General features: G+C 40.7%; 1 protein-coding gene across 1 annotated transcript in view; it reads left to right on the top strand.

Annotated features, from left to right (window-relative positions):
- The first annotated feature begins 5,128 nt into the window (after nucleotides 1–5,128).
- Nucleotides 5,129–24,063, top strand: part of LOC149307021 (transmembrane protein 45B-like) — a 31,335-nt gene continuing 12,400 nt past the window's right edge. The window contains exon 1 of the mRNA XM_089538197.1: nucleotides 5,129–5,182. The gene's annotated coding sequence lies outside the window, so the exon portion shown is untranslated. The remainder of the gene's footprint in view (nucleotides 5,183–24,063) is intronic.

The following is a 24,063-nucleotide window of genomic DNA, read 5'->3' as shown; positions in this document are numbered from 1 at the left end:
CCTGGATCACCCCCAGCACAAGCGGAACCACCAGCAGCAGAAGCAGCAACAGAGGAGAATTATGGTAACTTTACCAACAATGATGGTCCTCCTGACACATACTGCTGTCTTCTTTGGGTGAAAATTAGTTTCTTGGGTGCACTAAAGCACCCTTTTTTTGCACTTGTTACAGAGGACAATGCAGTGCAAGACAGGAATCATGCATAATTTAACTCTCAATCAAAGCATCCTAACAGATGGCCATCCAGCCTCTGTTTAAAGACCTCCAAGGAAGGAGACTCCACTACACTTCAAGGAAGTGTGTTCCCCTGTTGAACAGCCCTTAATGTCAGGAAGTTTCTCCTAATGTTGAGGTGGAATCTCTTTTCCTGCAGCTTGCATCCATTGTTCTGGGTCCTAGTCTCTGGAGCAGTAGAAAACAAACTTGCTCCCTCCTCAATATGACATCCCTTCAAATATTTAAACAGAGCTATCATATCACCTCGTAACCTTTTCTTTTTTCCTTTAAATCTTTCCTTTATTCTCTTCCCATGCAGTGGACACTCTAGTGCAGAGGATGGAGCATTTTGAGTCAGTGGTGGAGCGCTTTGACCACCACATATCAACATTGGAGACCATTGTTGATCTCATCTCCATGTGGATGGCTCACCTACAAGCAATGAGGTTGCCACCATAGAGAGACTGTTTGGGGGGGGGGGGGTGGCAAGGAAGGGAATGAGTACAAGCATTGTGTGTGGGTTGCGTGTGGGTTGTGAATGTGCCCCCCTTTTGTTTTTATTTTTACCACTGAGGTGTGACATAACACTCAGTGGTTTTGTTTTACACTTAATGTCTTGTGCCCTTTTGTTCTTATTTTCCACAGTGGCCTGTACTACAACAGTCACTGGTTGTTTTTATTTATTGTTACTTTCATGTCTCCCAGTGCAGTGTGCTGGAACAGTTACTGGTTGTTCTTTTTAAACAGTTACTGTCCTGTGCACTAGGAGTATGTGCATGCAAGAGTGTTGGAGAGAGAGGTTTTCCCCTTTGTCATGCCATGTTTGTAAATAAAAATGTTTTAAAATATATTTTTTATTAAATAAATTATATTTTCATTGATGCTTTAACATGTCTCTGTGGTTCCTTTTATTAATTCCTGTTTGGGTTAAGTTGGCTTTCCTTAAGGACAGAGAGATGCTGAAAGAGAGTAGGAATGGGGAATATGGTAAGGAGAAAGAAATGGAGCAGAAGGAGACCACCCTTTTGAAGTGGCTTGTGGTGCAACAAAAACACACAAAAAAAAAAGGTGGAAAGGAAGGCGGGAAGGAAGTGAGGGAGCCAGTTATGGCCAAAGAAAGGTTTGGCATCATTGCATGTAAATGGTGCCACTGCCATAAAGTGGCTTTTTTCTGGAGTTATGTAACTCAGTGGTACAAAAACAAATGTATTCTTGGGTAACATTTGCAGGCCTTGTCTGCTTGGATTCTTGAGCTAGGACTTGGGGACTGGACATGACGGGGGGCACCTGTAATTGCATAGGGCAGGTAGAACAAATGTTAGCATCACAAGACCTAAAGCATAACTCACAATATTAGGGAGGTCTTCACATGCTCATCCTCCAATGTGATCTATGCCATACTGTGTCAGTAATGCACTTCAGCACTCTACATTGGGCAAACAGGCAAGTCCCCGCACCAGTGGATAAATGGACATAAATCAGACATTAAAGGTAGTCCGTTGACATGAATATCTAGTGGTAACTGACTGTAGGGGTGGTGCTCATCTCTGTTTCTAAGCCGAAGAGCCAGCATTGTCTGAGGACAGCTCTGGGGGTCATTTGGCCAGTATGACTGCACCAAAGGCTGTTACCTTCCCATCAAAATGGTACCTATTTATCTACTTGCATTTGCATGCTTAAATGGACATAAATCAGACATTAGGAAAGGGAATAAACAAAAACTGGTGACAGAACATTTCAGTTTCCCTGGACATTCCATCTCAGACCTCAGAATAGCGGTCCTTGAATAAAAGAACTGCAAAGGTAGATTGGAAAGGGAAACAGCAGAATTGGAGTTCACCCACAAACTACAATGGATTGAACAAAGACAATGGTTTCCTTACTCACTATGCACACTTCAACACTATCTGACCCCATCCTTATGGGGGTGCCCTACATTCCTCACCACACGCTAGTCCCATTGCAAAACTGGATCTGCCAGTTCATCTCCAGGCAGCAAGACCAGTTTCCTATGGCTTTGTGCACTAAGGAATTTGTAATTTGAATTGGCATCCTCACATACCAATGGCATATATATCTCTGTGCCTGGCTTCCACTCCACCAAATGCATCTGAGGAAGTAGGCTGAAGGCTACGAAGGCTCATGCTACCAATTTCTTTCTATCAGTTAGTCTCAAAGGTGCTACAAAATCTCTCCACATAAAATAAAATTGTCACCAAAAATTCCACTCTGGGATTCTATACACCGCAAACTTTGCATAGAAGAGATAAAGGAAAGGAAGAAAACTTGATCATTTATAAAGATTTTATTAAGTGGGAAAATAAGGAACCTAAGTTTATGTCTCAGGAGAAGTTGGCTAGAGAGGGGTTTGATTTTCACTGGTATCATCATAAGCAATTACTGGAAAGATTTAAAACTGCTTTTAAAACTTTGGGGGTTTCACAAATAAAAAAAAAAAACGGAGTTTGAATTGAATTCATGTGCCGACGATGAACATTTAATTGGGAAAAGGTAGAAGATGTTATAGAAAATGCAAATGAAAGATGAATATGCAAAAAACTCTAACCGTCAAATGGGCCCAGAATTTTGGCTATAGCACTGATATAGGATTGTGGAAGAAAATGTGGATGATTGGCCTGAAAGAGTTAGGATAATATGAGAGAGAAAACAATTATAAGATTATGTATCAATGGTATCTAACACCAGAAAAATGGTCCAATATGTATAAAAGAGTTAAAAACAAATGCTGGAAATATGGGGTACAAGTGTGAGACTTGGAATTTTGCTCTGACCAAAAAATCCACAACAAACTTCAGTTAGATCCAAAAGTTTATTGTAAGGACTAAATAGGTAAGAAGCATTTCTGGCCACGTCTTTGTTGAATCTGAGGAACTCCAAATAGAGACAGAACCTTACAATTCCCCAAACCCCTCCCTTTGAGTTGGTTCCCTACGTTTCAGCCTTTGATGTAGAATTTCTCCCTTTGGTCTGAAGGGGGAAAGGAGGGGTTTTTTTTTGCCCATTTGGTTCTTAGCTCTTCTACCAAGTAGAGATCTAAGGCTGTATGCATCTTTGGTTTCAGATTCCCAACAACCCCTCATAAAACTGCCTAACTGCCATGCACTACGTGACCATCCGGCCCAGTCCTCATGGTGGCATCCCCCCTATTCTCAAAGTGACTGTCTATCTATCTATCTATCTATCTATCTATCTATCTATCTATCTATCTCCCTATCTATCTATTTATCTCTCTCTCTCTCTCTCTCTACCTACCTACCTATCTATCTATCTATCTATCTATCTCTACAAACCTCATGGCAGAATACACCCTGAATGCCTGACTGAAGGTGGATTCTGACAAGAAGGTACAATTTATTTATTTGTTTGTTTCATTTCATTTTTATGCCACCTTTCTCCCACAAAGGGACCCAAGGCAGCTCACAAAATTAAAAAAAAAATTAAAAACCTTTACAATAAGAATTTAAAAACAATTAAAATCTAGTTAAAACAGTATAAAATTAACATAAAAACATACAATAAAACACACACCCCTATATAAAAACCACCATGTGTGGTCATTGCGTGATCAAGCAAAACATTATTGGAGACTAATAAAAAAATAAATGCCATCTGCTTTTAAATGGAGTATTGAATGTAGGCCAGAAATGGTTTCATTGGGCATATCAAAAGAAAAAATAATGATATAAATGATAAAGTATTGCATTATGTAACTATAGCAGCAAGGCTGTTGTTGGACCAGAAATCGAAAACAATTTGTCCTCCTGCAGAAGAACAGTGGATTATTAAAGTTCTTGACTTGACTGAGATAGACAAGACTGTGACTTCGATCAAAGAAAAATCCTTGGTCACTTCTAAAAAGGATCGGGATCCATTTTTGTCTTTCATGAGGAAGAAACAAGGGAGGATTATGGCTGCTGAAACAGGCCTAAAGCAACTTTGTTTAGCTATTTGGGTCAGATGTATTAGAAAAATTAGATCACTTTGTTGAGATTTTATATATACTGAACATTTGTATTTTCAGGATTGGGAAGCGTGATGTCAGTGGGTTTGCATTTAAGAGTGTGTGTGTGTGTGTGTGTATATATATATTATGGCATACAGCCAGCACATAAGGTGTTTACTGTCTAAATTTTGTAGCAGGGGAGAAGCGAATCACGTATACAGTAATTTGGATAGCTTTTTAGTTTAATGTAGGATTGTGTTGTGTGTGTTATGTGTGTTAAGATTTATTTATTTTTAGTTTTGTATGTTTTATGTTTTAAAACCTAATAAAATAAATCCTGTGAATGGCTCTGGTTCCTTGGAATGTGTTGAGAAATACTTAGAGACCTCTTTCTCCCCTTCACAGCTAACACTTATGGAAGCAAATGACAGAATATTTGCATTAATTGCAAAGCATCTTTGAGTTATGCTTATATTTGGAAAATGCATACCTTTTTTAAGAAAAGAAAATCTCTTTTCTCTTGCTTTCCCTCCAAGCTTTGGATGAAAATAAAAGTTTGGTAAACTAGTCATGGAACTAGAAGGAAAGAAGCTTCTTAGCTATTTCCCAGGTATTGACCAAATGTATCCAAACAAGTAGGATAGTCACCTGGGCTTGAATAGACTATGCACACAGGTTTAAAAGAAAACATACCCAATAAGAATTGGTTGAATGAAAGAGGGAGAGAGGGATTGCAAATTAGGATGCAAATATTCTGGCATGAAGACTATTTTTTACAAGAACATTTGTATCTGTTTTGAAAACCAGCCAGCACTCCTTTCATGCTTACATTTCCTCCTCCCTCCCCAGAAGGTGGAGCATGAAGTTTTTATGTCCTGTTGCTGGCACACTTTCCTTTTGCCTTTACAGCTTTGCTATCAGATATGCATTCACCTGCTGCGTGAACAGGTAGACTTTGAGATCTGAAGTATCTGTCAGAAGAAACAACCTGCTAGATCCAGGTAAAATCTCAGCCTCTGCTTTCTCTGGATGGGGATGGGGGGAGGAGGGGGGAGCATATCCATGCATTAATATAATAATAAATTGGTTGTATTCATATCCCATGGCATTCCCTGTCTGGTGGGTTCCCAGATTGCTTCCAAAGAACTCCCTAACCAATGTATGCACTCTCATCCATTGAAAGCAATAAAAATGGCCACATTAAACCAACTCTGGAAATCTACTCCACTGTTAAGAGTGGTATCCTATGCACAACTGCTCAACAGTAAGTCCCATTAAATTTATGTGCCATTAAATTTAATTCCAACTGATATGTGTGGTGCTCTGTATTTTTCTAAATTACGACTCCTGCCATTTTGGTTCTTGTACAAGGTTTTACTATAATAAGAGTAATTTTATCCTACTCTTTTTCAATGTGATGCCGTCTACCTTTAGAGAGCCAGAGCAGTGTAATGGTTTAAGCACTGGACTCTGGAGACCAGGGTTCAGATCCTTCTCAGCGAAGGAAATCTAGTGGGAGACCTTGGGCAAGTCACACTCTCCGACTCAGAGGAAGGCAATGGCAAAACCTCTCTGAACAAATCTTGCCAAGAAAATCTCCTGATGCCTTATGCCATTAGTCAGAAACATCTTGAAGGTACACAACAACAACAACTGCCTTTAGAGAGTTTCATCTTGAAAGCTGGTAGGTAGACTTTGAAATACATACATAAAGAGAAACTTCACATAAAGAGATGCTACAAGCTGAATGCTGTTGGTAGCCCCACCAACCAGAGTAAATATGTTGAATACTGAGCCAAACTTTCTGCAAATTCCATTGATTCAAAGCTCTCATTCTAGTTGGAACTAAACATAGTGGGGATGATCGCAGTTGTAGTCAAGACATGTTGTTTCCCTCCCCTTTAATTTTTACCCAGATGCTCTCCATTTGGCTTCCAGGATTTAAGTCCTGGATCTCTTCACAGGTGTAAACTTCCTTGACATTTAATGCTATTCCTCCTCCTTTCCTATTTGGCCTATTTCTCTGCAAAAGGTGATACCTGAATACTACTACATTCCAATCATGAAAGTCATCCCACCAGGTTTATATGATGCCTATTATATCATATTTACTTTGCTGTAGTAGGAGATCAGGTCCATCTTGTTAATTTCCCATGCTCCATAGAATTATTATGTTAGATTGTAAGCCTGAGGGCAGGGAACCGTATATTATCCCCTCTCTTGTAAGCCACCTGGATTCCCAGTGATTGGGCGACATATAAATAAATCCTATTATTATTATTATTATTATTATTATTATTATTAAATCAGAGGGAAGGCTCAGTTACTTATTCATTCTTTCATTGCTTTCAAGATCAACCACTCAAAGGCCTCAAAGGTACTTGCAAGGAGGTCAGGAGGAGGATAATAACGCTGATGGCCTTTGTCTTTTGCTTCTGTTTTTATTTTGTTTTTTGCATCTGAAATTTATAGTCCTGCATGGATTTAAAGAAATGTTGGCTCACCATTCAACAACTGATTCAGTGGGGCTACTAATAGGATCCTGTCTCTGTCGATAGAGGTTCTTTATTCCATTTGAAATCTGCATGCCAGCTTTCAATGTGATTTGGGTCACACCAAAACCTAAAGACAGTACGTAATACATGTTACATAAGTAAAACCATAATGTAGAACTAAAGACACAAGCAGAATAAAAGTATTATATAGACAGTCCGAAAAGGAGGAGGAGCAGAGAGAAGGAAGAAGAGAAAGTAGTAGTAATGGTAGTAGTAATTGAGAGGAGGAGGGGAGAGAGAGAAGAGGGGAAGGAGAAAGGTGGTGAATGAAGAAGGAGAACAAATCATATTCAAAGTCTGTTTAAAAGCCACAAAAATAGGAAGCCAATGCTGCAAAGACCTCATCAATAGTGTTTATCAGTCTAATAAATACAGATGGCAGGCCCATGCACAGAGTCTTCTGATCTTCAGCTCTGGGCAAATACATGTGAGTAAAAATGTTCCTCCAAATAACAAACAGGAAGCCAGTGTTGTTGTATCACTGTCTATATGCTTCCTATATGCTCTGTTACTTATCTTACCTCTGCACTTTGGACCATTACAGTTTCTAAGCACTCTTCAAATGTAGCCAGGTAGTACTATAGTCCTGTTACTGACTGCCAAAATAAAGGTGCTTCGGGTCTCTTTGGAGGTATGCTATCTAAATGATGTATGGGTCCTAAGAGTCCGGAGGTTGCGCCAAAGCCACACTCCATTCCTAAGCACTGGAGTGCAGCTTTGGTGCAGCTTCCGGATTCTTAGGATGCATGCATCATTTAAACAGTATACCTCCAAAGAGACCCAAAGCAGCTTTATTTTGGCAGTCTGTAACAGGCCATAGAAAGTGCATTATAACAATCCTGATGTGATGTGATGTGACTGGTGCGTTGCCATGATCTGATCTGAACTTGTCAGGAACTAGTCTCAGTTGAGCAAAGGCTGTTTGATGTACAAAACATCCACTTGTGAATTTTGTGCAGAATAAGTCCTGAATTGTGGATAGGCTTCTCTGAAGATTTTGACAGCTTTCTCTCAGCAGGAAGACAATTGCGAAAATTACTTATTGCTTCCTACAAGAAGAAGCTCAGTAAAGAATTATGTCCCTATGCTGCCCATGAGAACATTTATCTTGACTCTCTAAGGGCCCATACAGACAGGCCAAAACAAAGCTGCTTCGGGTCACTTTGGAGGTATGCTGTTTAAATGATGCATGTGTCCTAAGAGGCCAGAAGCCGCACCAAAGCCACGCTCCAGTCCTAAGGACTGGAGTGCAGCTTTGATGCACCTTCTGGCCTCTTAAGACGCAGGCATTTTTAAACAGCATACCTCCAAAGTGACCCAAAGCAACTATTTTGGCCTGTCTGTATGGGCCCTGAGTTTCATTTCAACTGCCTACATCTAATCCATTTGCGGCTTCTAAGGATCAGTTCAGGTCTTCCCTGGGTGGAAAAGGAAAACAGAGATCTGACTGTTACCATTCAGTTCCAAACCCCAGATAGATTCCTCCAGCAATTTCACATAGATGTTAAGTCCCATCAAGGATGAAAAGAGGGGTTCCATTAATCCACAGAGAAGCTAGCTCCACCAGGCTTTGTGTGTCTCACAACAGTCTTCCAGCAGATGTTCCATTAGGCTGAGGGAGAAAGGAGAAGGAGAGCAGGACCACCATGAGCCTTCCAGTGAACCATATGGACATCATGGAATTTATATTTCTGTACTAGATATTAGTATGAGCTTTCAGATCTTCTGAGGCAGGATATTAGTCTTTTAAATAAATAAAGGTGTAACCTCAAGGGACTACCATAAATAACTGGTCAAAATGTCAAATAGGAGTGCCTCAGCACCACCTTCTGAAAAAAGGTTCTTCCAGGAAGGACCAAAGTCACTGTATCACAATGTCTCCAAGTCTCATCCTGGCTACATGGCTCAGAGATACAACAGAACCAACAGGGAGAGCCATAAATCTGAAAATATTAGAATTTAAATATTTACTTAAAACACCAGTATCAAAACCCAGATTTTTTAAATAGGATTCATGTTGTCCCAGACCATGATGAGGCTCGGGTCTGATGAAACACATATGCAAAGTTTTTTGCAGTTAATAGTTCAGTTGGGATGCATCTACACCACAGAAATAATGCAGTTTGCCATGGCCCCATCCTACAGAATCCTGGGATTTGCAGTTTTGTGAGGCACCAGGACTCTTTGGCAGAAAAGGCTAAAGACCCTGTAAAATTCCAAACCCCAGGATTTCATAGGATGGAGCTGTAGCATTTAAAATGATGTCAAACTGCATAATTTCAACAGTGCAGATGCACCCTGAGTACAATAACACACTGAGAAATGAGCTGATCTTGAGAGTTTGGTACACAGAGCAGATATTCTCGATCATATTTTTTTATTTAACGTAATGTGGTTTGGATGGGACATAAGGGATGACAATATCTATAACCCAGAATTCCAGGGCCTGTCCTCCAGCAAAATGCATGAGTTAAAAATGATGAAACTGGGAATGTTCTCCTTGGGAACTCAGACAAGGTTATGAGAATAATTTTACAAGTTTGAGGTTAAGTAAGCTTGATAGTGAATGCTGATGGCTCAGTGATGCACGTTAATGCCTCCAGAATTTCCCCCCAGTGCTGAACATTCCTGTTTTTAATGCTTTGTTTTCTTACTTTCCGGTGTCTTGATAAGCAAAATAATTGAGGCAGGAGTGATATGTGGTCATGGTCAGCCCCCTCCATTTTTGTAGCATCATCACTGGTTTTGCAGTGGAATAGAAGCTTCTGGGAAATGCAATCCTGGTTTAAAACAAGGCGCACTTTCCCCACATGTCTTGTTTTCAAAGTGGTGGTCACCACCACGTCACTGAAACCTGCTGATCTGCAGATATAAAGGAGATTTAGCAGAAAGGCCAATGTGCTCTACCCTCCCTCACCCCACCCCCATGGAGGTTGTCCATCACTGAACTAAAGAAATGTGGTCAATTTTGTTATTGTTGTGTGCCTTCAAACCATTTCTGACATTAAAGTGAACCTATCATTAAGAAGAACCTTCTGACAGTAAGTCCTGTTTGATAGTGGAACATGATGCTTGGAGAGTGATGGACTCTTCTTTGCAGGTTTTTAACCAGAGGTTGGATGGCCATCTGTTTGGGGCGCTTTGATTCTGTGTTCCTGCATGGCAGAGGGTTGGACTGGATGGCCCTTGTGGTCTCCTCCAATTCTATGACTCTATGCACATTGTGCTCACACTCTTTTCACATGGAAATCCATGTGTGGCTTCTCCAGCTCTCTCGTTTGCTTGCAGTGGCTTAATTAGAGTGATATTAACTTAGGGCAAAACCAAACTTGTTCTTATTATACAACTGGGAGTTAATAAACTCATGTCAACCTACTGCAAATTCCCTTCAGATCTGTCAGTAGATCCTGGAAGCAGATCCAGTCAATATTTCCTGGCATCTGCACACTCCTGTTTCTGTTATCCATGGGCCCTTTCACGCTACATCTTCCTAACGCTGTGTGGTTCCACTGGGAGCTGCCAGTGTCCCATCCCATAGAATCCCATCCCACGGGATTGGCGGTTTAGGGAGGATTTCTAGAACTCTCAGCCAGCCATCTCCATGGCAAACTACAAATCCCAGGATGCCCTAAGATGCAGCCATGACTGTTTTCTTTCATTATGTGAAAGAAAATACATTTCTCTGTACTTGTCACTGGGCTTTCTGCAGATAGTTGTTTGTGCCAGATGGAAACTCCTATTTGTTGCTCTTGAGTGCCTTCAAGCCATTTCTGATTTATGTCGACCCTAACAAAACCCCTATCATCGCTTTTTCTTTGTAAGATTTGTCCAGAGCAGGTTTTCTGTGATGGTAATAATAATGTTCCTGCATAGGCTGCGCTTTACATGGGGCAACCCTTGTACCAAACACGGAAGCTTCAATTAGTGCAGAATATGGCTGCTAGGCTGGTTACTGGATGTTCCGGGCTAGCCATATAACACCAGTCCTGAAAAATCTTCATTGGCTGCCTATTCGCTTCCGGGCCGAATACAAGGTGGTGGTTATTACCTATAAAGCCCTTGGGCCCAGGGTACTTGGAGGACCGCCTCTCCCCATACAATCCGCCCCACACTCTCAGATCGGGTGGGAAACATCTTTTAAGCGTTCCAGATGCTCGGCTTAATTCATCTCGGAGGGCATTTTCAGTTTCGGCCCCTCAGCTCTGGAACTCTCTCCCCCATGAGCTCCGTACAGTTACCACCCTTAATGGTTTCAAGAGGAACCTGAAGACCTTTTTATTCCGCCAGGCTTTTCCCCCATGAGCCTGTTGGTATTCTTCTTTTTCCCCTGGCAATGTAATTGGTGGAATCCATCTACAGCCATTTGTATGGGGTTGTTTTGCATGGTTTTAACTGTTTTTAACTGTTAACTGCTTTATTGTTTTATTGTAATATGATATTGTGTATGTTGGGGTATTGGGTTTGTTGTTCTTATTGTTCTATTTACTTGTTGTACACCACTGTGATCTTTGGAATAGCGGTATAGAAATAAATTATATTATTATTATTATTATTATTATTATTATTATTATTATTAGGCCTCAGCTAAAGGGAGGCTATTAAAAGAATCTTGAAGTGTCTGCTTTGTCAAAATGGAGATTGAGGTGCTTGCTTGGTTCCTAATCTCTCAAATGCATGGAGAAAGCCTGAATTGCTCCCTGTCAGATACTTTGCAGAGCATCGGGATCCCGCTTTGCTTGCCAGCCCAAATGTGCAATGAAATACAATCTGTATGAATGTGTGACTATTTGGAATAGTCCATAGGGCTTCTTGTAGGGACAGAATTATGGAAGACAAGAGGAACACAACAATACTCCTTTCTCTTTAAGCTGAATGTGAGAAAGTATTAAACCTTGGAAGCAACATATTCCAAGAAATGCAGTTAACTGTAACAACTTCCCTTTTTTCTAATAAGGAAATATGAAAGTTACATTTCGTATGTAGCAGAGTGAGCGGGAACAAAGGTGCCTCATTTGTGCACAAAGCAACATTTTCTGCTGCTGTATAAAGGTTTTTTTATGCATTCTCGGGAGCATTTTAACAAGATTTTTTTCAGATTTTATGCCATTTCCTTATTAATTTTGTTTTTTAAAAGGAACAAAAAACAATGAGCAATGCACCAAGTTACTTTTTCAACACTGTCATAAGTAACAATCACAGACTACTTTTCAAGTGCTACAATGAGGAACTAAATTACTTTTGAAAAATTAGTTTTCCAAATTCTGGTTGTTGTTCAGAGAAAGTGGATGGGCAAGACAAAATGATTCATTTCCCCTTCATCTAATAATTTTCCTATGCAAAATAACCCAGGCTATTTTTTTAGCAAGTCCCTTCATTTTATATTGACTCCAGTACTGAAAGCCTGGATGGAGGGGACTGGTAGTATTTTAGTGGAGGAAGTAATTTGCAGGAGGAAATCAGCTTGGATCGGGAGAGTAGGTGAGCAGTCATCCCTAAGTTATGCTTTTCCACAAAAATAAAATAAAGGCCAAAATAAAGCTGCTTCAGGCGACTTTGAAAATGTGCTGTTTAAATGATGCATGTGCCCTAAGAGGCCAGAAGCCATGCCAAAGCCATGCTCTGGAGCACAGCTTTGGTGCAGCTTCTGACATCTTAAAATGCATGTATCATTTAAACAGCATACCTCCAAAGTGACCCAAAGCAGCTTTATTTTGGACTTTCTGTTTGGGCCCATAGTTTCATCATTTTTGCAGATACAGGGATGAAAACAAGATAACATCCAATGTTGCTGTTAGGGCGTTGGTTTTTCTTTTGTTCCAAATGTATCATATATCATGTTTGCATAGCTGGAGCTGAACCCATAAAATAGGTACATTCTGGCACAAACAGGTGTGGGTGAGAGAGGACGGGTGGACAGAGAAAACAGAGCAAATGGAAAAGACATGAGCATATGTCTAAGGATCATCACTGCTGTGATTTGCTAGGACCTATTCATCAAATTATTATAACTATCATCACCATCACCATCACCATCGTCGTCATCATCATCATCATCATCATCATCATCATCATCATCATCGTGTCTAGACCACCTTTTCTCCCGACTGGGACTCAAAGTGGTTTAATTTTAAAACATTAAGAAATTAAGAAACAAAAAGTAAAACACAATTTAAACAATCCGAAAAAAATAAAATTAAAAATTAAAACCAGGTTAAAACGTATATCATTAAATCACACACACACCAGAAAAGCAATTACCAGTATCCACTGCTTTGTGTCAGATGCATATCATGCTTCATCAAATTTTGGATGGAATAGAAACGTCTTTGCTTGTGTGCGAAAAAAAAGTAGGGAGGGTGCCAGTCTAACTTATATATCTCTAGCCCTGCCTTTCTCAACCTTTTTGCCCTAGACTAGGAACCCTTGACATATTTTTTTTTCTGATCTCAGGGAACCCCTGTGTGAAAAATTATTATATCCACAGCCATAGTGGAATGATCTGCCAGAAGAGATTTGGCAACTAAATACGCTGTCTGAATTTAAAACAGTATTAAAGATCAATCTCTTCTGGCAGGCCTATCCTTAAACTGTGAATATTAGAGTGTGAATTTCAAACTGTGGATTGATTGTTTTAATGTGTGCTGGTTTTCTTTGTTCTTTTAAACTGATGTATGCTTTTAAATGACGTGCGTGTTTTAACTGATGTTGTGTTTTGAATGTTGCATGTTAATTTGTTGTTATTTTAGATTGTAAGCCTGAGGGCAGGGAACTGTCTATTATCCGCTCTGTTGTAAACCGCCCAGATTCCCAGTGATTGGGCGGCATATAAATAAATCCTATTATTATTATTATGGTTGTTGTTGTTGTTGTTTCCTGCCTTGATTCATGGAAAGAGGCAGGTAATAAAATCATGATGATGATGATGATGATGATGATGATGATGATGATGAAGAGCCTTGTGGTCCCTTCCAGTGCTAAGATTCTATTATTCTATCAATTGGAATGCTTACGCTTTAATTGCCCTTTTCTCCACTCAGATCATGGCTGATGTGTGTATAGCCTAACTTATTCATGCAAAATGAATATGCAGTTGCGTGGAAGTAGTGGACAATTTTCACACACATACTCACTTACCTACAGGCCACACGTGACCTTCTTGTTTCAAAAGTACCTCTGTGTTTGGTTGTACTGCATATCATCCAAAATGGTGACTGGCACATCATGTTCCAAAGATGGCCAAATCTGGAAGTAGTTTCAGGATTGTGGGGCCTAGGATGTGTGAGGAGGGCTGTTGGTGTTTTGCAGAGATATGATATGGTTTGAGTGTTGAAAAATTGCACGTTGCTTTTTGTGTGAGGAAGGAAGTTCAGAGTCAAAAGAGTAAGGGAGCATTACTTGTGTGACTTCAAGTCATTTCTGGCTCATGGTGACCTCAGGCAAACCACAGGTTGCTTGGCAAAATTTGTTCAGAGGAAGTTTGGTCTTGTCCTCGTCTGAAGCTGAGAAAGTATGGTCTGGCTAAGATCTCTCAGTAGGAAAAATTTAACTCTTTATGTTATGTTTTTTCTATTAAAAACAAATCAGTCACTTTTTTCTTGAAGGGGAGAAACCTTAAGCTTGATAAGAGTATGGCGTAAAACATGAAAAATTGATGTCAAAATGCCTCTGAAAATGCCGTTAAAAGTAATATTCTGAAAATAGCTGAAATATATTCATCGTATTAGTAAAGGTACGTGACTCTTATTTGTCAAAAAATAAACTTCGTTACTCAAAAAACCAAGTAGCTAGCAGTGAAACATCATGAAAACTTTCCAGTACACAAGGTTTTAGAACTAACTCACCAGCTAAGGATTGTAAAAGGTCAGTCTGCTATGAATGCATTCAATCTATTTTGGCATTATCTTAATTCTTATGCCATAAATTTAGTGGATGAAGATAAATATCTTCCACTGTCACGTAAAAATATCTGGGAAAATCTGTTCTGAACAGTGTGTTCTTAAGTTTGAATCGTTTTGGATGTATTGTAATCAGAACATTGCCTCTTCTATTTGTTTGTACATCTCTGTTTCTTAATCTTCTTGTGCTTTCCTTGCTGTAACTTGAAATACTTTTGGGGGGGGGGGGGGAAACAACCACAGATCCCCAGATTCTTTATGAGGAGCCATGACAATGAAATGATACAAAACCCATAAGTAATCGTTGCATAAATAGGTCCAGGGATTTGCTTAAGATCACTTAATGAGTCTTTTGGCCAAGCAGAGGGTTAAGCCCAAGTCTGGCACAAATGTAAGTCTCTATGGCACATGTGCTGACAAGCAGAATAACATAACTGTTACAAGCATGCATGTAATAAACCCATGCTTGTAAACCATTAACCACCTTTGCTGAGATATTGTGTGACCTGAACAGCAGGGCTAAGCCCTGCTTCCCTCTGCAGCCAACACCCTTAGAACTGGGCTCCCCTGTTTATATCTTCAATTTCTTATTTTACAAGTTCTAGCTTCTCCTGATTCATGCTTCTTAGATTCTATTAGATGTGTTGTGCAATTTTAGATTTTCCTTTCCCTCCTGAAGATATCGGCAGCTAAAAAGCAGTACAAAGCGGCACTTTGTGATGGCCTGACAGCCTGCTAGGGCTGAACTACTGTGGAGCATGCTCTGAGCCTTAGTTCTGCCGCCCCACCATCATCATGGTGTGTGCCCATCCACACAGCGTGCACCATGATGACATCCGTTGTGCGCAGCACCCAAAAGGCACTGGCCAGAAAGGGTGTCATTATGATGCACAAGCGCTCCTATAATGGACCTTCCAGGAAGCTGTTTAGAGCAGCTTCTTTTAGGGAGTGGGTCGGTGCTGCAGCGTGTGTCTGCTGCGGCACTGACCCGGGCCAGGAAGGGGCACCTTCCAGCCACCCCTCTGTACTGCCCCTAAGTGTCCTTTTCACTTGAGCCCATTTGTGTCATTAGACAAAGTGCTATTTGTAATTCTCCTCTGTGCTTCCTCAATATCTGGCCAAGCACCTTCCAACTTGGAGTCTCATCCTCCAGCACTGCCTCTTATTCATAGTCGATTCTCTCACCATGGGGTTTTCAAAGTAAAAGTGATTCAGAAGTGGCTTACCAGAGTCACCTTCTGTTATAGTACCAAAAGAAGTAAGAGAAAGTGCCATTGCCATGGCCTCTAAGAGGTCCCTATCAATGTCACCTCCTGATATTAGAAGCAGCATCAGTTGGAGAACGTCAGTAAAGTATTCAGAAGTGTGGTGTAACATGACCGCTGGATCTAACAGCCTTATAGCAGGAGAAAAGAAAAGAAAATGGAAACAGCTGGAGAATAGCAGCTTTCTCTGTGCCTTACCGCACAACATTGTTGCACCTCAGTTCTCTTCCCATTGGAGACAATTGTAAAAGCACATCAAACAGGAAAAATCTGTTTGACAAAAGGCATGCTTTTACAACCATCTCCAATGGGAAGAGTACTGAAGTGCTATGACATCGTGTGGGAAGAAAACTGCTACTCCGTGAATCTGTTTCCACTTTCTTTTCTAGTGTGATAAGGTTCAATGTGTAGATTTACACTATGCAGACACACTTCAGGATCCTAGCTGAAGTGTTTATTAGCACAGCAGACTGAAAATATATATCCCTATATCAACTTATACAGTTGCTAATGAATCAATTACCTCTAACTAATCAAAATATTTAAAATTATTCATCTTGGTAGTAATTAATGAATTTTCCAGTTTCTCATGTTTAGTATTTAATGTGCTGCCCAAGTCATGAAAGAGTAAATACTTTCAGTTGCCCAACTGGAAGATGCTGGGGACAGGTTTTGAGCAAATATGATTTCCCAAGAGACCCAAGACCTAAAGCTAATATCAAATGTGTATGTGCTAGTGCCATCTGAAAAGGGACATTATGTGCCTTTGTTCTAATGTTCTGGTAGCAAAATTTTGCAATTTTTTGCCTGTTGGGACAAGCAATCCCAACTTCCCACACACACTGATGGAATCTAAACTGGCATTTTTAGTAATAAAAGGATCTTGGAGTTGTGGTAGACAACACAACAAAAATGCTGCCCCAGTGATGGACTTGTGTTGACATGTCTGACAATTAGGAAAGGAACTGAAAATATAACAGCCAATGTCATAGTGGTCCTCAAAAAATCCATGGTGTGATCACTTCTGGAATACCGTGTATAGATTTAAAAGGGCTAGTAAGACATGATAGAGGTGTATATAATCATGCATGATGATATTGTGGAGTGGGAAAAGGTGCTGAAAATGGCATCCAAAACAACCAAGGGACCATAACTCCACCAGTAAGAGAAAAAAAATTATGCTATAATTTAGCATAGAAAAAAGGGCAAGTAAGACATGATAGAGGTGTATGTAATCATGCATGGTGAGGAGAATATGGATAAGAAGAACTTAGTACTCCCTCATAGTCTTCAGACTTGAGCTCATCGTCTAAAGCTGAATGGTGAGAAATTCTAAACAAATGAAGGGAATCATTTCTTCACACAGCAAGTGGCTGAACTGTGCAATTCACTGCCAGTAAATGTAGTAGTGGCCACAAACTAGGATAGTTTTAGTGCAGGATAAATTAGATAAATTAAAAGCATAAATCTGTGGCTTCTACTCTGGATGGCAACCTAGAAAGAAAATGAGATGGAGGATACAGTTTCACTCATACTTCCCATAGGCAACCGGCTAACCACTGTGTTGGATTATGCAGGTTGTTGGTCTCACCCAGCATGGCTGTTTTTGTGTTTTTATATGGCTGTCATCCTCCCCCTGTTATGCTCACAGCAACCTTGTAAGTTGGGTCAGGCTGAGAGAGACAGACACAAGATCAGCTAGTGAATTTGACAGTTCATTGGGGACATAGAATCAGAGAGTTGGAAGAGACCACAAGGGCCATCCAGTCCAACTCTATTCTGCCATGCAGGAACTCTCAATCAAAGCATAATCAACAGATGGCCATCCAGCCTCTGTTTAAAGACCTCTAAAGAAGGAGACTCCACAACACTCCGAAAAAGGAGTGTGTTCCATTCCCTTACTGTCAGGAAATTCCTCTGAATGTTGAGCTGGAATCTCTTTTCCTGGAGCTTGCATCCATTGCTCCAGGTCCTAGTCTCTGGAGCAGCAGAAAACAAGTTGCTCCCTCCTCAATATGACAACCCTTCAAGTATTTAAACAGGGCTATCATATCACCTCTTAAACTTCTCTTCTCCAGGCTAAACATCCCCAGCTCCCTAAGTCGTTCCTCATAGGGCTTCATGGTTTCCAGACCCTTCACCGTTTTAGTCTCTCTCCTTTGGACATGCTCAACATGAATAAGGATCTCTAACGTCTAGTCTAACATCCCAACCAGACCACCACAGTAGCTGCTTGGAAAAAGAAGGACATCTTGCCACACCTATACTGGGGCACCTTGTTATCTAGAAAGCAATTCACCATTGCGTCCAAGCTTCACGAATGGGCTGTATGAATAATGCCAACGACAGAAGGGCAAGTAAATGATTAAACAAGTGCACAGCCTGGTACAGTAACAACCAAAGGAGACAATGGTACAAGGTCTCTTTCTGGATTTTTAAAATAATCCTATTTGCTATAGAATAAGTCAAAGAAATGTCCAAAGTCCTGTTCTGACTCCCAACTGGCTATTGGAGAGGGATGATGGGAGTTGTAGTTCAACAACTTCTGTTGTTTGACCACATCTCCCCACCACCATCACTTTAATCGTTTAGTAAGAGAGTGTATTTCAATTGATGCTTTTCTTATTCAGACATAGCAAGGGTTTCTCTGCTGCTGAAATTCTTTAACAACTAGCCTACTTCTCTACTGTTACAGTATTAACAGCAGCTTTGTAGCTTGTATGCAGCAATCAGCTAATAGGCTGCTCAGTCTCAACCGTCCATTTACAAGTTGTTGTTATTCAGTGAAATTACACCTTGCTGATTTCTGTCAGTTACTTCATATTGCCCTGCTGGGACTTATCCACAGAACAACCTGTGCATGCCTAATCCACAATAACTGATAGTGAGTTCACAAGGGTTTATTCCTAGATAAGCAGGTATAAAATTTCAGTCTTTAGAAAATATGGCTCGATATTTATAATCTGAAATCAAGCAAGCCAAATGGTCAAATTATTCATAAGAGGTCAAAGTGCACATATTCTGAAGAATGTTTGAGTTATTATTGCTGCAAATGGTAATTATGTTTATTGTTACTACTGTAGTGTCTACAAATGTGTATTTCATGCATTTAGTAGGGTGTGTTTCTCCCCACAGTTTTGTGAGTATGGCTGCCCCTATAAGCTTGATCCATGAGCTCCCATTGACTGCTACATACTCTACTCCATTCTTCATTTACCATCATCACCACCACCAGTAGTAATAGTAGTAGCAGTAGTGGCAGTAGTTTTTAGCCAACCTTCTGTCAAAGGAGTTTGACAAATTCAGTATCCAAGTCCCATTTTCTCAGGCTTGCAGTCTGTTTTGCAATTATGCTGTCTTGCCAATGTTCATTTCCTTATCCAACTCAGAGCGCTCACATTTGAAGAATTGAAGTCAATGCCAAAATCTCATTTCGGCTCATTTCATCCTACACTCTGCCAGAAATTCACCACTCAGATACCCCTAAGAGGTGGGCATCTAACATCTGTTAAAAAACTTTCCAAAGAAGGATAGCCCACCATGCTCCAAAAGAATCCACTGTCAAACAGCACTTAAACATCAGTCCCTAAATATATGGACTCAGAATACATCCCAAGAACCAAAGAACTGTACCACTAGTTTTGTGTGTCCATAAAGGCTTTGGACTTATATCTATTAAATTAAAACACCCCACATACCACACAGGAAGCCATTCTAACAATAAACCTTTGTACCATATTTTGGTAATGTGCACAGGCAGGAAATATGACTCCTTCAAAGTTGCCAACTATTCAAGTCCACTGCATGTCATCTATCAAAGGCTGCCAGATACTGAAATCAAATAGTATATGTTGTCATACAGAAATCAAACATTCCACACATGTCTGGTTAACATTCATCTATTCAGAAAATAGTTGACAATGTTGATTTTAGAAGTTATTTTTGTTTCACAGGAGGTGGGGTCATTTGAGCCCAGTAAACAGAAAAATGATGTCAGTTTCATCCATGAATGGAAATCTAAAAGGCTACTCCAAGCACAAAGTCCTCACAGTTATTCTGTATTGCCAATCCCTTCCTGCTGCAGAGAGTAAGCAGGCTGTTCACATTGCTAGATATAAACCAGGACTGTTTTGCCCGAGGGCAAATTACTGCAACTCACCTTGGTAACTAATCTCAGAACATACCAAAAGGCCAATGTTGTGTGTGTGAGAGAAAACTATGGCTGTGGAATGCTTGGTTGTGTAATCACCCATCTACCAACAAGTGAAACATGGAAACATAAACTGACAGCATTGTCAGACTTGGCAGGGAAGTTTTACCTTTACAAAATACTTTTATAATATCATCATCATCATCATCATCATCATCATCATCATCATCATCATCATTTATTATTATTATTGCTACTATTTCTTACCCGCATCTCTCCATGGATTGATGTGGGGAACAACAAATCATTTAAAAACACACATCTGTTTAAAAGAACAAAATAAGACACCTACATATTAAAACAAGCCATGTTTAAAAATTTGTCAGTCACAGTTTTAAAATTATCTGGATAGGAGACTAGTCTTTATTGTTGTTTTAAATCCAGACAGCATTTATTCGACTGTCAAATCTCTTCCAGCAGGTTGCTCCACAGTCTAGGCTGAAGAAAAAGTCTGCTGGCTGACATTTGCCAACCTATTCCTAGCTGACCGGATGTCTGCCTGGGGACCTGAATTTATGGGGTGGATTATATGGAAGGAGGTGATCTCAAAGATAACCCCAACCATGTAGGACTTTATAATATCCAACACTTTGTACCTTGCCCTGAAACTAAGCAGCAGCCAATAGTGTGATATGATCACTTCTAGATGTTCCAGTAATCATTCTGGCCACCATGTTTTGAATGATTTGAAATTTCCAAACTACACAGGTAGCCCAATGTACAGTGCATTGCAAAAGTCCACCCTTGAGGTTATCAGAGCATGCACTATCATCTTTAGGTTCTTCAGCTCTAGAAAAGGGTGCAGCTAGCATAACAGAAAGTATCTGAACTGTCAGTTTGGAGAGACAGATACAGAAACACCCCCCAATCTGCAAACACACTAACAACCCTTTCAAGGAGCAGTTGACCCTTGTTAGGTTGGATCAGGTTAGGACCCTTGATGTCCCGATTCAACTTCAATTTGATTTTCCTCATTCAGCCCATTACCTCCTCCAGGCATTCAATCAGAGAAGACACACTATCCTTAGCTGAAGCTGTTTTTGAAGGCAGTATATTTCAGTGTCATCAGCATACTGGTAGCACCCCACTCCATGTCTCTGGATGATTTCTCAAAGCAGTTTTGTGTAGATGTTGAATAGCAGTGGAGATAGAATGACATCTTGTGGTATGCTATAAAACAGCTTCTTTTTTGAGTAACAGCTATCCCCAAGCACTACTGTCTTGAACCTGCCTAAGAAATAGTACTGGGACCACTGAAGCACAGTGCCTCTGATTCTCAAATTCCTCATGTGTCCCAGAAGGATACTATGGTATTGAATGCCACTGAGAGGTCCAGAAGCACCAGCAGAGATACACTCCCCCTCTCAATGCTCAGGAAAAGATTATCCACTAAGGTGACTATATGGTGACCATAGTTGTATCAATGCCAAATGGCTCTAGATAACTTTTATCATCCAAGACTGACTGAAGTGCAGAGGCAACAGCACTCTTGATCACCTTGTCCAGATAAAGGAGATTTGATACTGGTCCATAGTTGTTTAAGTCCAGGAGTCCAGGGAGGGCTTTTTTAGAAGTGGATGTAAGACTGTGTCTTTAAAACAAGATGGAAAACTTCCCTCCCTGGGAAATACATTAATATTGTATTTGAGGTCTAACTGCATCTCCACCCTGGACGACCAGACAAGGGATCAAGAGGACAAGTTGTCTTCCTTACTTGCCCCAGGAGTTTGTCCACATTGGAAGTATCAATCACTTGGAGCTGATCCAGTGTAATCCTTCTCCCAGAGTCACTGGACACCCCATTGCCAACTTCTGGTACAGTGATGGCATTTAAGTTGATTCTTATTTGAAAGATTTTATCTGTGAAGTGATCATTAAAAGCATCACAACAAACTTCTGAAGACTCTAAGATTGGATTCAGGAGGGAGAGTGACTAAGTTAAACCTCTCATTACTCTGAATAGTCCAACTGGATGCAAATTCATAGATGCAATATGTGCAGAAAAGAAAGTTTTCTTCGCTGCACGTAGTACGACCTTATAGAATCAAATATATTCTCTATATCATGTCTTGTCAGATAGACATTGAGTGTCTGCACTCTATCATCCTCCTCATTTCAGGCCCCTGAAATCTCTTATATACCAAGTGGCATGATTAATAATGGGTCAGAAAGGACCTTTGGGATTGGTTGTGTCAATAACCCTAGTCAAGTCTTGATTCCATCTATGGACCAGTGCTTCAATAAGATCTTTGGTGGTACCAGACATAAGACCCTCTTTCCACAATCCAAAAGGATCCAACAGCCTCCAAGGGAGGATATCTAGAATCATAGAATCATAGAATCGTAGAGTTGGAAGAGACCACAAGGGCCACCCAGTCCAACCCCCTGCCATGCAGGAAATCCAAATCAAAGCATTCCCAACAGATGGCCATCAAGGCTCTGTTTGAAGCCCTCCAGGGAAGGAGACTCCACTACACTCCGAGGGAGTATGTTCCACTGTCGAACAGCCCTTACTGTCAGGAAGTTCTTCCTAATGTTGAGGTGGAATCTCTTTTCCTATAGCTTGCATCCATTGTTCTGGGTCCTGTTCTCTGGAGCAGCAGAAAACAAGCTTGCTCCCTCCTCAATATGACTTCCTTTCAAATATTTAAACAGGGCTATCATATCACCTCTTAACCTTCTCTTCTCCAGGCTAAACATCCCCAGCTCCCTGAGTCGTTCCTCATAGGGCATAGTTTCCAGACCTTTCACCATTTTAGTCACCCTCCTTTGGACACGCTCCAGTTTCTCAACGTCCTTTTTAAATTGTGGTGCCCAGAAGTGGACACAATATTCCAGGTGGGGCCTGACCAAGGCAGAATACAGTGGCACTATTACTTCTCTTGATCTAGACACCATACTTTTATTGATGCAGCCTAAAATTGCATTGGCCTTTTTAGCTGCCGCATCGCACTCTTCACTCATGTTCAACTTGTGGTCCACTTGGACTCCCAGATCCCTTTCACATGTAGTTTCATTCAGCCAGGTGTCCCCCATCTTATATCTGTGCATTTTAGTTTTCTGCCCTAAGTGCAGTACCTTACATTTCTCTGTGCTGAATTTCATTTTGTTAGCTTTGGCCCAGCTTTCTAGTCTATTCAGGTCATTTTTAATTTTGATCCTGTCCTCTGAAGTATTAGCTATTCCTCCTTATTTGGTGTCATCTGCAAATTTGATAAGTATGCTCTCAATCCTGTCATCCAGGTCATTGATAAAGATGTTGAATAACACTGGGCCCAGACAGACCCCTGTGGGACCCCACTGGTCACTTCTCTTCAGGATGAAAAGGTGCCATTGTTGAGCACCCTTTGGCTTCAGCCGGTAAACCAATTACAAATCCATGTAACAGTTGCCTTGTCTAGCCCACATTTTACAAGCTTGTTTGCAAGAATGTCATGGGAAAATTTGTCAAAGGCCTTACTGAAATCAAGATATACTATATCCACAGCATTCCCTTCATCTACCAAGCTGGTAATTTTATCAAAGAAAGAGATAAGATTTTTCTGGCATGACTTGTTTCTCTGGATCCCATGTTGACTTTTTGTGATTATGGCATTGCCTTCTAAACGGCATCAAGGATGTCACATGCTGCATACATAGGCCCCGGAACCAGTTGGAATAGGCCCATGTTTGCCATGGATGCCATGAACTCCTGAGCTGCACCTGACAGACTAGTCTCAAACAGAATGTTGAAATCACCCAGGATCAAAAGTCTGTTAGGTAGCTGTACGGATGATACACTAACAGAGGGGCTGTACAGCTGGGTGGCGAGGCACCCTTTTTTGCTCCAAATCGGTGCCGCAGCAACTGCATGCAGTGGGACCCGATCTGCTCTATATAGGGTGCAAAAAGAAGCTGCTCCAAGTAGCTTCCTGGAAGGGGCGTCATAAGCACTGCAGTGCAGCATTATGACACCCC

Source organism: Sceloporus occidentalis, unplaced genomic scaffold, assembly GCF_023333645.1.
Source record: "Sceloporus occidentalis isolate IW3139 unplaced genomic scaffold, rSceOcc1.0.p SCAF_9, whole genome shotgun sequence".
Taxonomy (NCBI): domain Eukaryota; kingdom Metazoa; phylum Chordata; class Lepidosauria; order Squamata; family Phrynosomatidae; genus Sceloporus; species Sceloporus occidentalis.
This window is presented reverse-complemented; position numbering and strand designations above follow the sequence as displayed.